General features: G+C 50.0%; 2 protein-coding genes across 2 annotated transcripts in view; both read right to left on the reverse strand.

Moving 5' to 3' along the window:
* The window catches only part of LOC142258701 (uncharacterized), a 279,057-nt gene extending 269,253 nt beyond the window's left edge, over positions 1–9,804 (reverse strand). Inside the window, exon 1 of the mRNA XM_075331323.1 lies at positions 9,720–9,804. The gene's annotated coding sequence lies outside the window, so the exon portion shown is untranslated. The remainder of the gene's footprint in view (positions 1–9,719) is intronic.
* The window catches only part of LOC142258696 (uncharacterized), a 226,680-nt gene that overhangs the window by 35,930 nt on the left and 175,260 nt on the right, over positions 1–15,490 (reverse strand). The window lies entirely within an intron of this gene.

Raw genomic sequence — 15,490 nt, forward strand, 5'->3', positions numbered from 1 at the left:
TGGCCATCCAAAGGACATCTTTTTGATACTGAATTATTGATAGGTCAAATAATATCTGGGATCACTCCTATCTTTTGATCATGATTCCTATCTAATCCCACATTCTTCAGTCATATCACATTGGTATCACACCCCCACACTACGCGCAGCCTCGCCCCGCTGCCCAGGGCGAGCCCCCACACTACGCGCAGCCTCGCCCCGCTGCCCAGGGCGAGCCCCCACACTACGCGCAGCCTCGCCCCGCTGCCCAGGGCGAGCCCCCACACTACGCGCAGCCTCGCCCCGCTGCCCAGGGCGAGCCCCCACACTACGCGCAGCCTCGCCCCGCTGCCCAGGGCGAGCCCCCACACTACGCGCAGCCTCGCCCCGCTGCCCAGGGCGAGCCCCCACACTACGCGCAGCCTCGCCCCGCTGCCCAGGGCGAGCCCCCACACTACGCGCAGCCTCGCCCCGCTGCCCAGGGCGAGCCCCACACTACGCGCAGCCTCGCCCCGCTGCCCAGGGCGAGCCCCACACTACGCGCAGCCTCGCCCCGCTGCCCAGGGCGAGCCCCACACTACGCGCAGCCTCGCCCCGCCCCGCTGCCCAGGGCGAGCCCCACACTACGCGCACCAACGCCCCGTGCGAGCCCCCAAACGTGCAGCGTCACCCCCTGCCAGCCCTGCCCCCCCCCCAAACGTGCAGCGTCACCCCCTGCCCGCCCCCCCCAAACGTGCAGCGTCATCCCCTGCCAGCCCTGCCCCCCCTCAAACGTGCAGCGTCACCCCCTGCCAGCCCCCCCCCAAACGTGCAGCGTCATCCCCTGCCAGCCCTGCCCCCCCCCAAACGTGCAGCGTCACCCCCTGCCAGCCCCCCCCAAACGTGCAGCGTCATCCCCTGCCAGCCCCCCCCCCCCAAACATGCAGCGTCATCCCCTGCCAGCCCCCCCCCAAACGTGCAGCGTCACCCCCTGCCAGCCCCGCCCCCCCCCCAAACGTGCAGCGTCACCCCCTGCCAGCCCCGCCCCCCCCCAAACGTGCAGCATCACCCCCTGCCAGCCCCACCCCCCCAAACGTGCAGCATCACCCCCTGCCAGCCCCGCCCCCCCCCAAACGTGCAGCATCACCCCCTGCCAGCCCCCCCCCCAAACGTGCAGCGTCACCCCCTACCAGCCCCCCCCCCAAACGTGCAGCGTCACCCCCTACCAGCCCCCCCCAAACGTGCAGCGTCACCCCCTACCAGCCCCCCCCCCCAAACGTGCAGCGTCACCCCCTACCAGCCCCCCCCCCCCAAACGTGCAGCGTCACCCCCTGCCAGCCCCCCCCCCAAACGTGCAGCATCACCCCCTGCCAGCCCCCCCCCCCAAACGTGCAGCGTCACCCCCTGCCAGCCCCGCCCCCCCCCAAACGTGCAGCGTCACCCCCTGCCAGCCCCGCCCCCCCCCAAACGTGCAGCATCACCCCCTGCCAGCCCCCCCCCCAAACGTGCAGCGTCACCCCCTACCAGCCCCCCCCCCCCAAACGTGCAGCGTCACCCCCTGCCAGCCCCCCCCCCAAACGTGCAGCGTTACCCCCTGCCAGCCCCACCGCCCCAAACGTGCAGCGTCACCCCCTGCCAGCCCCCCCCAAACGTGCAGCATCACCCCCTGCCAGCCCCCCCAAACATGCATTATAGCCCCCTGCAACCCCCCCAAACGTGCAGCACCGCCCAGTGTAAGCCCCCCAATATGCAGCATCGCCCCCTGCCCTGTGTAGCCCCCCATATCCCCCTTCCTTATGGAAGCCTCCACAGCCCTGTGCTGCAGCTTCAGCCCCTTCCCTGTGATATATACACGAGCTGCAGCCCCCAGTAGTGACAGGAGACACTTTTATTTCTTACCCCAAAATCCAGTGTGACCTCAGTAGTGATGTGTCGTTCGCGAACGAGCCGATTCTTTGAGCCGGCTCTTTGAAGTGAACGATATGAGCCGAATCATCAAAGTGAACGAGCCATAAAGAGCCGCTTTTTTTTTTTTTTTCTCTGCTTCAGGGGGAAGCAGGAGATAAGGAGAAGAGTAAAGTAAACACAAGCTCTGGGCAGGAGCTGACACTTAAAGCTATACACACATAGTGGTTCTTCCTTAGTTCAGTGGGCACAATTGAGTACCAGGGAATGATGTGCTGGGGTTAAGTTTTCTGACCTCGACTGGCACATATGGTAATGTGTAGAAGGAGAGGGCTCAGCTTGTTTGCTGATAACAATGATCATCTTCTCTAGGTATTAGGGTTCAGGACCACTACAGTAAAGACCTGACCAGTTGCTGGGTAATAGCATTTTAGACCAAACATATGTAAAGAAGTGTATACAGCTTCAATCATTGTATAGAGTTAGTGTCCAGTGTGTGCACAGCACAGATGACCGCTGACATGTTCATTTAACCCTGTAAGGTTTTCTTTCTGGCATAAAAAAAGAGAAAATCATTGATAATAAGCCATGTCTCCATTCCTTTAATGTTTAGTGGAAGCTGGTGTGTGTCTGTGTGTGTCTGTGTGTGTGTGTGTGTGTGTGTGTGTGTCTGTGTGTGTGTGTGTCTGTGTGTGTCTGTGTGTCTGTGTGTGTCTGTGTGGGTCTGTGTGTGTGTGTGTGTCTGTGTGTGTGTGTCTGTGTGTGTGTGTCTGTGTGTGTGTGTCTGTGTGTGTGTGTCTGTGTGTGTGTCTGTGTGTGTGTGTCTGTGTGTGTGTGTCTGTGTGTGTGTGTGTCTGTGTGTGTGTGTGTCTGTGTGTGTGTGTCTGTGTGTGTGAGTGTCTGTGCATGTGTGTGTGTGTGTGTGTCTGTGTGTGTGTGTGTGTGTGTGTGTGTGTCTGTGTGTGTCTGTGTGTGTCTGTGTGTGTGTGTGTGTGTGTGTGTCTGTGTGTGTGAGTGTCTGTGCATGTGTGTCTGTGTGTGTCTGTGTGTGTGTCTGTGTGTCTGTGTGTGTGAGTGTCTGTGCATGTGTGTGTGTGTGTCTGTGCATGTGTGTGTGTGTGTGTGTCTGTGCATGTGTGTGTGTGTGTCTGTGTGTGTGTGTCTGTGCATGTGTCTGTGCATGTGTGTGTGTGTCTGTGCATGTGTGTGTGTCTGTGCATGTGTGTGTGTCTGTGTGTCTGTGTGTGTGAGTGTCTGTGCATGTGTGTGTGTGAGTGTCTGTGCATGTGTGTGTGTGTATTTTTTTTGTGACCACAATTGATATTTTTTTACTAGTTTGGTGACTACATACAACATATTCATTAGCCTCTATATGCATGTGTCTGTGGCGTTGCGGTGTCACAATTCTCGCAGTTAAGACTTTTTTTCTATTTCTGTTACAAATCCTGGTATTTTTAGATGTAAATAGATCTGACATCTGCACACATCTATAAAACACTTTTTTTTGTATCGCTTCCTAATTATCAGTGGCGTAACTAGAGTCTGGTGAGCCACAGTGTGAAATGTAGACCTGGGCACTCCCCCACCTGTCACACTCCGCGCACACATGTTGGTCAGATCATATGTATGGGCCCCGTGTATATATGTCCCTTATCCTGGTATATATGGTGTTCCCCTCCCACCACCATAGTCATCCAATTATTATAACGCATCCCCATATTCCTCCATATATCACAATGTACCCTCATAGTCATTTATATATTATAATGCATCCCATAGTCCCCATAGTCATCCAATTATAATAATGCACCCCCATTATCCTCCATATAGTATAATACTGCCTCACAGCCCTCCATATAGTATAATGCAGCCTCACAGCCTTCCACATAGCATAATGCAGCCTCACAACTCGCCATAGACTATAATGCACCCCCCTCCTCCCCCATAATCCTCTGGCGAGCGTGTACTCATTAAAAAATAAATCTGTACTTACCTCTCCTGGTTTCCCCGCAGCTTAATGTGACTCACGATATCGCCACAGCGATGTCACTGTAGCGATATCGTAAGTGCATCGCCACGTGTGACCCAGCAAAATCGCCCCACAATTTATCGCTGGTCGCAGTCGCGAAGTTTTCGGTCCGGACCGAAAACCACGCAACTGCAATCTAGCGACATCGCTGCATGTGACACCTTCACACCAGCGACTTCAGGAGCTGCACTATAGCTCCTGGAGACACTGGTGTGATGCTATGGCATCACACAGCGACATTGCAGGAGAAGTCGCAGGTGAGATCATCACATATGACATCTCACCCGTGACGTTGATGCGGTGGGCGGGGTCACACGGTCATCAGCGACGTTGCCCACCACATTGACATGTGTGACAGGGCCCTTACTTTAATTCAGAGATGGGAAACTTCAGGTCTTGAGTGCCACACACAGTGTAGATGATTCAATTATCAACTGTGCAATACTAAAGACCCCGTCAGACAGGGAGGTATCACTGGCGATGTTGCTGCAACTTAGTAGGCATGGCCAAGTTACAATGACATCGCCAGTGTGTCGCCTTGTGTGACAGGGCAATTTCCCGCTGCCACCGCTCATCTCCTGAATTCGGAGGTTGCCTAGCACTGCTGGGAAACCTGGCGATGAGGAGCAGGCGATCTGAACACATTGCCGCGTGTGACGCAGCAATAGTGTTCTGACACATGACGGGAGCCATACAAAGTATAGCTCCCTGCCTCGCCTGGACTACAGGCATGTTCAGAGGCGATCCTCCACCAGTGTGACGCAGCAATAGTGTTCTGACACATGACCGGAGCCATACAAAGTATAGCTCCCTGCCTCGCCTGGACTACAGGCATGTTCAGAGGCGATCCTCCACCAGTGTGACAGTACCATAAGGAAATCCTGAACACATGACCTGCACCCTCCAGACCTGGAGGTCCTCACCTCTGCTTTAGTTGATCAATGTGTGATTGCTGTAGGGCCGCACCCGACACCTCGGATGATCAGCTCTTCTTAATGTTGGCCAGATTTGAAGGTGCTCCGTCTTGTATGTAGTGACAGCGGCTAGATACCGCACATCCGCCCTCCAGCCATCACACATTCATTACCTATAGTAAGGCCAGGCCATCAATGTTAGGACAACCTCTATACATTTGTTTTATGTGCAATACTACCTCAATGACATTTATTGTCACTTAACTGTTAAAAAAGTTGGTATGTAACTAGTGTTGCATTGCCATATTGTGTTCCACTTGCTGGGACTTGTAGTGCTGTGCACCACCAGCAGACGTTGGACCCATGCTATGTTAGCATTTAAACATTTCTGTTCCAGGTTGTGTTGAAATAAACTGATTTTGCTATTCAGTATCCTATGCTTCCATATGTTGGTGTGTGTACAGTATGTGTGTACAATGTGTGTATGTATGTGTGTCCTTTGTGTTCAGTATGTACAGTGTGTGTGTACAATGTGTGTATGTATGTGTGTCCTTTGTGTTCAGTATGTACAGTGTGTGTGTACAATGTGTGTATGTATGTGTGTCCTTTGTGTTCAGTATGTACAGTGTGTGTGTACAATGTGTGTATGTATGTGTGTCCTTTGTGTTCAGTATGTACAGTGTGTGTGTACAATGTGTGTATGTATGTGTGTCCTTTGTGTTCAGTATGTACAGTGTGTGTGTACAATGTGTGTATGTATGTGTGTCCTTTGTGTTCAGTATGTACAGTGTGTGTGTACAGTGTGTATGTGTGTGTGTCCTTTGTGTTCAGTATGTACAGTATGTGTGTACAATGTGTGTATGTACAGTATGTGTGTATGTACAGTATGTGTGTACAATTTGTGTATGTACAGTGTGTGTGTACAATGTGTGTATGTGTGTCCTTTGTGTTCAGTATGTACAGTATGTGTGTACAATGTGTGTATGTATGTGTGTCCTTTGTGTTCAGTATGTACAGTGTGTGTGTACAATGTGTGTATGTATGTGTGTCCTTTGTGTTCAGTGTGTACAGTGTGTGTGTACAATGTGTGTATGTGTGTCCTTTGTGTTCAGTATGTACAGTATGTGTGTACAATGTGTGTATGTATAATGTGTGTGTGTATGTGTGTCCTTTGTGTTCAGTATGTACAGTGTGTGTGTACAATGTGTGTATGTGTGTCCTTTGTGTTCAGTATGTACTGTATGTGTGTACAATGTGTGTATGTTATAATGTGTGTGTGTATGTGTGTCCTTTGTGTTCAGTATGTACAGTATGTGTGTACAATGTGTGTATGTACAGTATGTGTGTATGTACAGTATGTGTGTACAATTTGTGTATGTACAGTGTGTGTGTACAATGTGTGTATGTATGTGTGTCCTTTGTGTTCAGTATGTACAGTATGTGTGTACAATGTGTGTATGTATGTGTGTCCTTTGTGTTCAGTATGTACAGTGTGTGTGTACAATGTGTGTATGTATGTGTGTCCTTTGTGTTCAGTATGTACAGTGTGTGTGTACAATGTGTGTATGTATGTGTGTCCTTTGTGTTCAGTATGTACAGTATGTGTGTACAATGTGTGTATGTATGTCCTTTGTGTTCAGTATGTACAGTGTGTGTGTACAATGTGTGTATGTATGTGTGTCCTTTGTGTTCAGTATGTACAGTATGTGTGTACAATGTGTGTATGTGTGTCCTTTGTGTTCAGTATGTACAGTGTGTGTGTACAATGTGTGTATGTGTGTCCTTTGTGTTCAGTATGTACTGTATGTGTGTACAATGTGTGTATGTATAATGTGTGTGTGTATGTGTGTCCTTTGTGTTCAGTATGTACAGTATGTGTGTACAATGTGTGTATGTACAGTATGTGTGTATGTACAGTATGTGTGTACAATTTGTGTATGTACAGTGTGTGTGTACAATGTGTGTATGTATGTGTGTCCTTTGTGTTCAGTATGTACAGTATGTGTGTACAATGTGTGTATGTATGTGTGTCCTTTGTGTTCAGTATGTACAGTGTGTGTGTACAATGTGTGTATGTATGTGTGTCCTTTGTGTTCAGTATGTACAGTGTGTGTGTACAATGTGTGTATGTATGTGTGTCCTTTGTGTTCAGTATGTACAGTATGTGTGTACAATGTGTGTATGTATGTCCTTTGTGTTCAGTATGTACAGTGTGTGTGTACAATGTGTGTATGTATGTGTGTCCTTTGTGTTCAGTATGTACAGTATGTGTGTACAATGTGTGTATGTGTGTCCTTTGTGTTCAGTATGTACAGTGTGTGTGTACAATGTGTGTATGTATGTGTGTCCTTTGTGTTCAGTATGTACAGTGTGTGTGTACAATGTGTGTATGTGTGTCCTTTGTGTTCAGTATGTACAGTATGTGTGTACAATGTGTGTATGTATGTGTGTCCTTTGTGTTCAGTATGTACAGTGTGTGTGTACAATGTGTGTATGTGTGTCCTTTGTGTTCAGTATGTACAGTGTGTGTGTACAATGTGTGTGTGTCCTTTGTGTTCAGTATGTACAGTGTGTGTGTACAATGTGTGTATGTATGTGTGTCCTTTGTGTTCAGTATGTACAGTGTGTGTGTACAATGTGTGTATGTGTGTCCTTTGTGTTCAGTATGTACAGTATGTGTGTACAATGTGTGTATGTATGTGTGTCCTTTGTGTTCAGTATGTACAGTGTGTGTGTACAATGTGTGTATGTGTGTCCTTTGTGTTCAGTATGTACAGTGTGTGTGTACAATGTGTGTATGTGTGTCCTTTGTGTTCAGTATGTACAGTATGTGTGTACAATGTGTGTGTGTATGTGTGTCCTTTGTGTTCAGTATGTACAGTATGTGTGTACAATGTGTGTATGTATGTGTGTCCTTTGTGTTCAGTATGTACAGTGTGTGTGTACAATGTGTGTATGTGTGTCCTTTGTGTTCAGTATGTACAGTGTGTGTGTACAATGTGTGTGTGTCCTTTGTGTTCAGTATGTACAGTGTGTGTGTACAATGTGTGTATGTATGTCCTTTGTGTTCAGTATGTACAGTGTGTGTGTACAATGTGTGTATGTATGTGTGTCCTTTGTGTTCAGTATGTACTGTATGTGTGTACAATGTGTGTATGTGTGTCCTTTGTGTTCAGTATGTACAGTGTGTGTACAATGTGTGTATGTATGTGTGTCCTTTGTGTTCAGTATGTACAGTATGTGTGTACAATGTGTGTATGTGTGTCCTTTGTGTTCAGTATGTACAGTGTGTGTGTACAATGTGTGTGTGTCCTTTGTGTTCAGTATGTACAGTGTGTGTGTACAATGTGTGTATGTATGTGTGTCCTTTGTGTTCAGTATGTACAGTGTGTGTGTACAATGTGTGTATGTGTGTCCTTTGTGTTCAGTATGTACAGTATGTGTGTACAATGTGTGTATGTATGTGTGTCCTTTGTGTTCAGTATGTACAGTGTGTGTGTACAATGTGTGTATGTGTGTCCTTTGTGTTCAGTATGTACAGTGTGTGTGTACAATGTGTGTATGTGTGTCCTTTGTGTTCAGTATGTACAGTATGTGTGTACAATGTGTGTGTGTATGTGTGTCCTTTGTGTTCAGTATGTACAGTATGTGTGTACAATGTGTGTATGTATGTGTGTCCTTTGTGTTCAGTATGTACAGTGTGTGTGTACAATGTGTGTATGTGTGTCCTTTGTGTTCAGTATGTACAGTGTGTGTGTACAATGTGTGTGTGTATGTCCTTTGTGTTCAGTATGTACAGTGTGTGTGTACAATGTGTGTATGTATGTGTGTCCTTTGTGTTCAGTATGTACTGTATGTGTGCACAATGTGTGTATGTGTGTCCTTTGTGTTCAGTATGTACTGTATGTGTGTACAATGTGTGTATGTGTGTCCTTTGTGTTCAGTATGTACAGTGTGTGTACAATGTGTGTGTGTATGTGTGTCCTTTGTGTTCAGTATGTACAGTGTGTGTGTACAATGTGTGTATGTATGTGTGTCCTTTGTGTTCAGTATGTACTGTATGTGTGTACAATGTGTGTATGTGTGTCCTTTGTGTTCAGTATGTACTGTATGTGTGTACAATGTGTGTATGTATAATGTGTGTGTGTATGTGTGTCCTTTGTGTTCAGTATGTACAGTGTGTGTGTACAATGTGTGTATGTATGTGTGTCCTTTGTGTTCAGTATGTACTGTATGTGTGTACAATGTGTGTATGTGTGTCCTTTGTGTTCAGTATGTATAGTATGTGTGTACAATGTGTGTATGTGTGTCCTTTGTGTTCAGTATGTACTGTATGTGTGTACAATGTGTGTATGTATAATGTGTGTGTGTATGTGTGTCCTTTGTGTTCAGTATGTACAGTGTGTGTGTACAATGTGTGTATGTGTGTCCTTTGTGTTCAGTATGTACAGTATGTGTGTACAGTGTGTGTATGTACAGTGTGTGTGTGTGTTGCACATATAGTGACAGGCAGCACAGTAATTGCAACTCGCCTTTATTTTCAGGAATTATAATCTTTTGTAGGAGCGACACATATCAGAGCACTGACTAATGTAGAAAGGACATGTACAAAAAACACCACATAAAAGAGGAGCGCGGGCCCTGTCCAGAAGAGCTGACAATCTGAGGAAACGGAAACAAGAATGCTAAAAACTGTTTTAACTGCTTCACTAGATACATACAAGGTGTAGAATGAGGCTCCCAATGTACAGGGGAGGTCTGTATCATCACAGGGTGGAGCAGAGGGGTTTTTAAAAAAAGAGCCGTTTTTTGAGCCAAAAGAGCCGATTCTTTTTGGTGAGCCGAATGAGCCGGACTGCCCATCACTAGACCTCAGCTCTATAACTAATGAGGAAAAGCTGAATCTTCCCCACCTCAGGGTCAGGATCCGTCCGCTCTGCACAGGAGCCCGAGCACCGCTGCTTCCGATCCGGTCACAGATCAGGGGAGATGCTAGAGAATACAGGCTGCTTGCAGATTATGACGTCACTTCCGGGGCGTATTCAGGTACTGTTAGGGGGCGTGTCCTTTATTCAGCGCGGCCTGTAGCTCTAGGCTCAACCGATCTGGATTTTGGGGTAAGAAATAAAAGTGTCTCCTGTCACTACTGGGGGCTGCAGCTCGTGTATATATCACAGGGAAGGGGCTGAAGCTGCAGCACAGGGCTGTGGAGGCTTCCATAAGGAAGGGGGATATGGGGGGCTACACAGGGCAGGGGGCGATGCTGCATATTGGGGGGGCTACACAGGGCAGGGGGCGATGCTGTATATTGGGGGGCTACACAGGGCAGGGGGCGATGCTGTGGAGGTTTTCATAAGCAATGTGAGAATAACACTAGGCAGGAGGCGACGCTGCACATTTGGGGGGGCTCGCAGGGGGCGACGCACGTTTGGGGGGCTCACTGTGCATGGGGCTATGCTGCTTGTTTGAGGGCCTCGTAGGGGGGTGACTGCATGTTTGGGGGAGCTTGCACTGGACAGGGCGACGCTGCACGTTTGGGGGACTCGCAAGGGGGCGACGCTGCACGTTTGGGGTAGTGATGGGTAAAATGCGATTTTTTTTTTTTGGTGAGCCGGCTCTTTTGGCTCCGAAAACGGCTCTTCCTTTCCTATTACCTTTGGCTTTAAATTTGAAGCCCAATTCTGGTATGTTGTAACCCATGATTGTATACGTTTTAGTAAAAATCTACACATGTGCCAATTTATGACATAAAACAGAATAGTTTCCAGAATAACCAGATTTTATATTATTTGCTGTAAAAACTTTAACAAACACAATGTTTGATAAAAAAAAAGTGCAGAAATCAAACAAGTGCAATTCAATGAGCTGAACACTACTGGCAATTGTATGCAGAATGGGATGTGATGTGAGAGGCTGCACTGCCTTGTATAGGACTAGTTCTGTGCATGAAGGTGGTCCCTCAGATTGGCACTGCTATCATGTAACAGCGGCTGCTGGAGGTTATTCACCAGAAACAACAGAACCATTCCAAGCTGCACTAGCTAATGGTGCATATACACAGTCGCTGCAGCCCCCGAGCCTGCGATCCAGTGATGCTCCATCGCGGATCATTTGTTCTCTTCCATTCAAGTGAATGGGAGAGAACAAGGGACGCACATTTACATCCGCTGTTTCTCCCGCGCTCAGCGAGGATTTACAAGCTGGCGGGAAATAACTAGAATCAGGCTAAATCCAGATGTCAGTGTTCCTTTAATAAAGTGCCTGACTGCCTGACTGCTGCTGCTTGTCACAGATTGGAGGGGGCGGGGCTGTGACTGCCTGACTGCTGCTGCTTGTCACAGATTGGAGGGGGCGGGGCTGTGACTGCCTGACTGCTGCTGCTTGTCACAGATTGGAGGGGGCGGGGCTGTGAGTCAGTGCTATGTGCGGCAGCAAGAGGAGCATTCTCAGTCTCCTGGATAAGATCAGAGTGACTACTGCCGGGAGGGAGGGGCCGAGAGGGGCGGGGCAAGAGGGGAGAGGCGGGGCAAGAGGGGACTGACTGTGGAATGGAACTGGCAAAGAGCCGTTTACATTTCAATTGGCTCCCTGCCAGGAGCCGACTCATATGATTCACTATGAAGAGCCGGCTCGTTCAGGAGCTACCCATCACTAGTTTGGGGGGCTTACACTGGGCAGGGGGCTATACTGCACATTTGGGGGGGCTCGCAGGGGGCGACGCACGTTTGGGGGGCTCACTGTGCATGGGGCTACGCTGCTTGTTTGAGGGCCTCGTAGGGGGGTGACTGCATGTTTGGGGGAGTTTGCACTGGACGGGGCGACGCTGCACGTTTGGGGGACTCGCAAGGGGGTGGTGCTGCACGTTTGGGGGCTTGCAGGGGGTGACGCTGTAGTTTAGGGGGGGCTCACTCTGGCCAGGGGGTGACGCTGCACATTTGGGGGGTTTGGACTAGGCAGGGGGCGACGCTACATGTTTGGGGGACTCGCAAGGGGGCGACGCTGCACGTTTGGGAGACTCGCAAGGGGGCGATACTGCACGTTTGGGTGGATCGCAGGTGGCGACGCTGCACTTTCGGGGTGCTCGCAGGGGCGATGCTGCACGTTTGAGAGGATCGCACTGGGCAGAGGGCGATGCATGTTTTGGGGGGGCTCGCACTGGGCAGGGGGCGACTGCACGTTTGGGGGGGCTTGCACTGGGCAGGGGGCGACTGCACGTTTGGAGGGGCTCGCACTGGGCAGGGGGCAACTGCACGTTTCGGAGGGCTCGCACTGGGCAGGGGGCGACTGCACGTTTGGGGGGGCTCGCACTGGGCAGGGGGCCACTCTGCACGTTTGGAGGGGCTCGCACTGGGCAGGGGGCGACTCTGCACGTTTGGGGGGGCTCGCACTGGGCAGGGAGCGACGCTGCACGTTTTGGGGGGCTCGCACTGGACAGGGGGCGATGCATGTTTGGGTGCGACGCTGCACTTTGGGGGAGCTTGCAGGGTGTGCTGAGCAGTTCGCCATGTTGCACGCTGGGGGGCTTACACTGGGCGATGCTGCATGTTGTAGGGGGCTTACACTGGGCGATACTGAACATTGAGGGGCTGATGCTGCATGATGGGACCACATCGGGGGTGGGGACTGTAGGAAGGATGGATGGGGGAACATCCGGGGTGGGTGCTATAGAAGTCCATGGCTTATAGGGAACCTGTCACCAGTTTTTTGGCGAATAAGCTGCGGCCACCACCGGGCTCTTATATACAGGATTCTACCATGCTGTATATAAGAGCCCAGGCCGCTGTGAGAACATAAAAAACACTTTATAATACTTACCTAACGGTCGTGCGGTTGGCCATATGGGCGTCTGCGTTCTCCTGTGCCGGTGCCGCCTCTATCGGCATCTTCGTCCTCTTTCTGAAGCCTGTGTGCTTGACGCGTCTACGTCATACACACTCGCCGATCCTGCGCAGGCGCACTACAATACTTTGATCTGCCCTGCTCAGGACCTGAATGCCGGCGAGTGTGGATGATGTCGGACCCGTCGTGCACCGCAGGTAGAGAAGGAGGACGAAGATGGCCGAAAGAGGCGGCACCGGAGAACGGAGACACCCATATGGTCCACCGCACGACCGTTAGGTGAGTATTATAAAGTGTTTTTTATGTTCTCACAGCGGCCTGGGCTCTTATATACAGCATGGTAGAATCCTGTATATAAGAGCCCGGTGGTGGCCGCAGCTTATACGCCAAAAATGTGGTGATAGGTTCCCTTTATCATATTTCCTTCAGCAGGATATATATTTTCTCTTCCTCCTTTATGGAGCTCAAATCCCGGGAAGATATCATAGTCTCTTGAAGTGAGTGTCCCTCACTGCTGAGTGTCCCTCACTGCTGAGTGTTTGGTGCAGTGTAGCAGGAGGTGGGTTTCATCCTTCCTTGGCCTCCAGGTCAGTGTTGGCACAGTCTGTCCTCCCTGGGCTTGTAGCTTTGCTTGTGTGGGAATTGATGGCTAGACTGTGGGCACTGAGTCTATATTGGCTCATAGTCCTGCGGTCTCTGGGGTCTGGGGGTTTCTCCAGATATGGGGTCAGTCTGTAGTCTCTGGTACGTGGTCAGTTTCTGTGAGGTGTAGATATCGGTCCTCCAGTCACTGACACCTCTCGTGGTCCTCGTCTACCATCTTCCTGATTCTGGCTTTTGTCAGGCTGCTGTGATTGGTCATTTTGTCCTGTTGGGTTTGGGAGAGCTGTGCCAGGGGTCCTGGTTCATCTGGACCACCTATATGTATCAGGGCTTTATGGTGATGGGAGCGTGGATTGCTATTCTCTAGGTGAGACTGACATGACACTGCCCTCTTCAGAACTGCTAGGTGTAGAGGGAATCTGCCCAGCCCGGCCTGACAGGAGCTGTTGGAGGTGCTTTGATGGACGTGGAGAAGGCGCCTACAAAATTCCAGGTTGAATATTTATGTTGGGCTGGAATCCCACCTTGATCAATCTGGGTAAGCCCGGTTTCACACATCCTTCTTTTCACTGGTTTTGTGGATGCGGCGAACTCCCGTACAGTGTATACAGTACAATGACAGCGCTGTAACGTCCGAGTCACATGCGCCGGTCACATGACAGCATGTGACCAGAGCTTGTCGCGCTGCCACTGTACTGTATACACTACTGGCGTGCGCCGCATCCGCCAAACCAGCGAAAAGCCGAATCTGTGAAATCGGGCTAAGTGTGAGGGCCCCAGACCTCACTGCCATACAGGAGGATTGGGGTGATGATGGAATTGAAGATTTTTAGCCAGACCCTCACTGGTGGCTTCAGATGATGGTTTCCTTCGGATGGCATAGCAATCTCTATTGCTTATTTGAAGCTCCCTGACTGGTGAATTTCCAGGCCCAGGTAGGTGTATGTGTCCTTTCCTGTATGAGCGCAGTTATTTAAGACAAATGAAGGTGCTGGTCCGATCTTCTTTTTTCTCTTCTGGAACTCTATGATGTTGGTCTCCTTTTAGGTTGATCAGTGGCGCGCACGTAGAGCTGAATTTCTCCAAGATTTGTAGGTTGTCTTGGAGGCCTTTCTCAGTTGATGTCAGCAGCAGGAGGTCATCTGCATAGAGAAAATGTCACCTGGGCGTCATGGAGGGTAAGGCCTGTAGCTGTGGAACGTTCCAGAGCAGTGTACGCTCATTGATGGAGATATTAAAGAGCGTTAAGGTGGCTTTACACGATACGACATCGCTAAAGCGATCTCGTTGGGGTCACGGAATTTGTGACGCACATATGGCCGCTTTAGCGATGTCGTTGCGTGTGACACCTATGAGCAATTTTGAATCGTCGCAAAAACGTTCAAAATCGCTGATCGGTGACATCACCCCCTATTCCCAATTATCGTTGCTGCTGCAGTAACAATGTTGTTCGTCGTTCCTGCGGCAGCACACATCGCTACTTGTGACACCGCAGGAACGAGGAACATCTCCTTACCCACGTCCCGCCAGCAATGAGGAAGGAAGGAGGTGGGCGGGATGTTCATCCTGCTCATCTCCGCCCCTATGCTTTGATTGGGCGGCCGCTTAGTGATGTCGCTGTGACGCCGTATGAACCGCCCTCTTAGAAAGGAGGCGGTTAGCCGGTCACAGCGACGTCGCTAGGCAGGTAAGTAGTGTGACTGTTCCTAGTGACGTTGTGCGCCACGGGCAGAAATTTGCCCGTGTCGCACAACCAATGGGGGCGGGTACGCACGCTAGCGAAATCGGTAACGATATCGCAGCGTCTAAAGCGGGCCTTAGACTTAGGCTGCAGCCCTGTCTGACTCCTCGGCTCTGCTGGAAATAAGCCATTCTTCTATCGTTCACATTCACACTGCAGAGGTTCTCGGTTTAGGAGCTTTTGATGACATCGTAGGACTTTCCTCCTATTCCGCTCTCCAGAAATTTCAAGAACCCGGGTGCCAGACGGAGTAAAAAGCCTTTTTTAAGTCCACAAAACAGGTGTATAACTTCACGCACTTTGTTTTGTGGATGTGGCTCTGAATGAGACTGTGCAGGGTGTAGATGTGATCCGTGGTGCGGTGGTTTGGCAGGAACCCTGGTTGGCTCTTGCTGTGGACATTGTGCTCGGTGAGGAAACTGAGGATCCTCTTGTTCAGGAGGCTGGTGAACAGTTTTCCCAGGTTCCTGCTGACACGTCTTCCTCTGTAGTTGGCAGGGT

The sequence above is a fragment of the Anomaloglossus baeobatrachus genome (genome assembly GCF_048569485.1).
Source record: "Anomaloglossus baeobatrachus isolate aAnoBae1 chromosome 3 unlocalized genomic scaffold, aAnoBae1.hap1 SUPER_3_unloc_1, whole genome shotgun sequence".
Taxonomy (NCBI): domain Eukaryota; kingdom Metazoa; phylum Chordata; class Amphibia; order Anura; family Aromobatidae; genus Anomaloglossus; species Anomaloglossus baeobatrachus.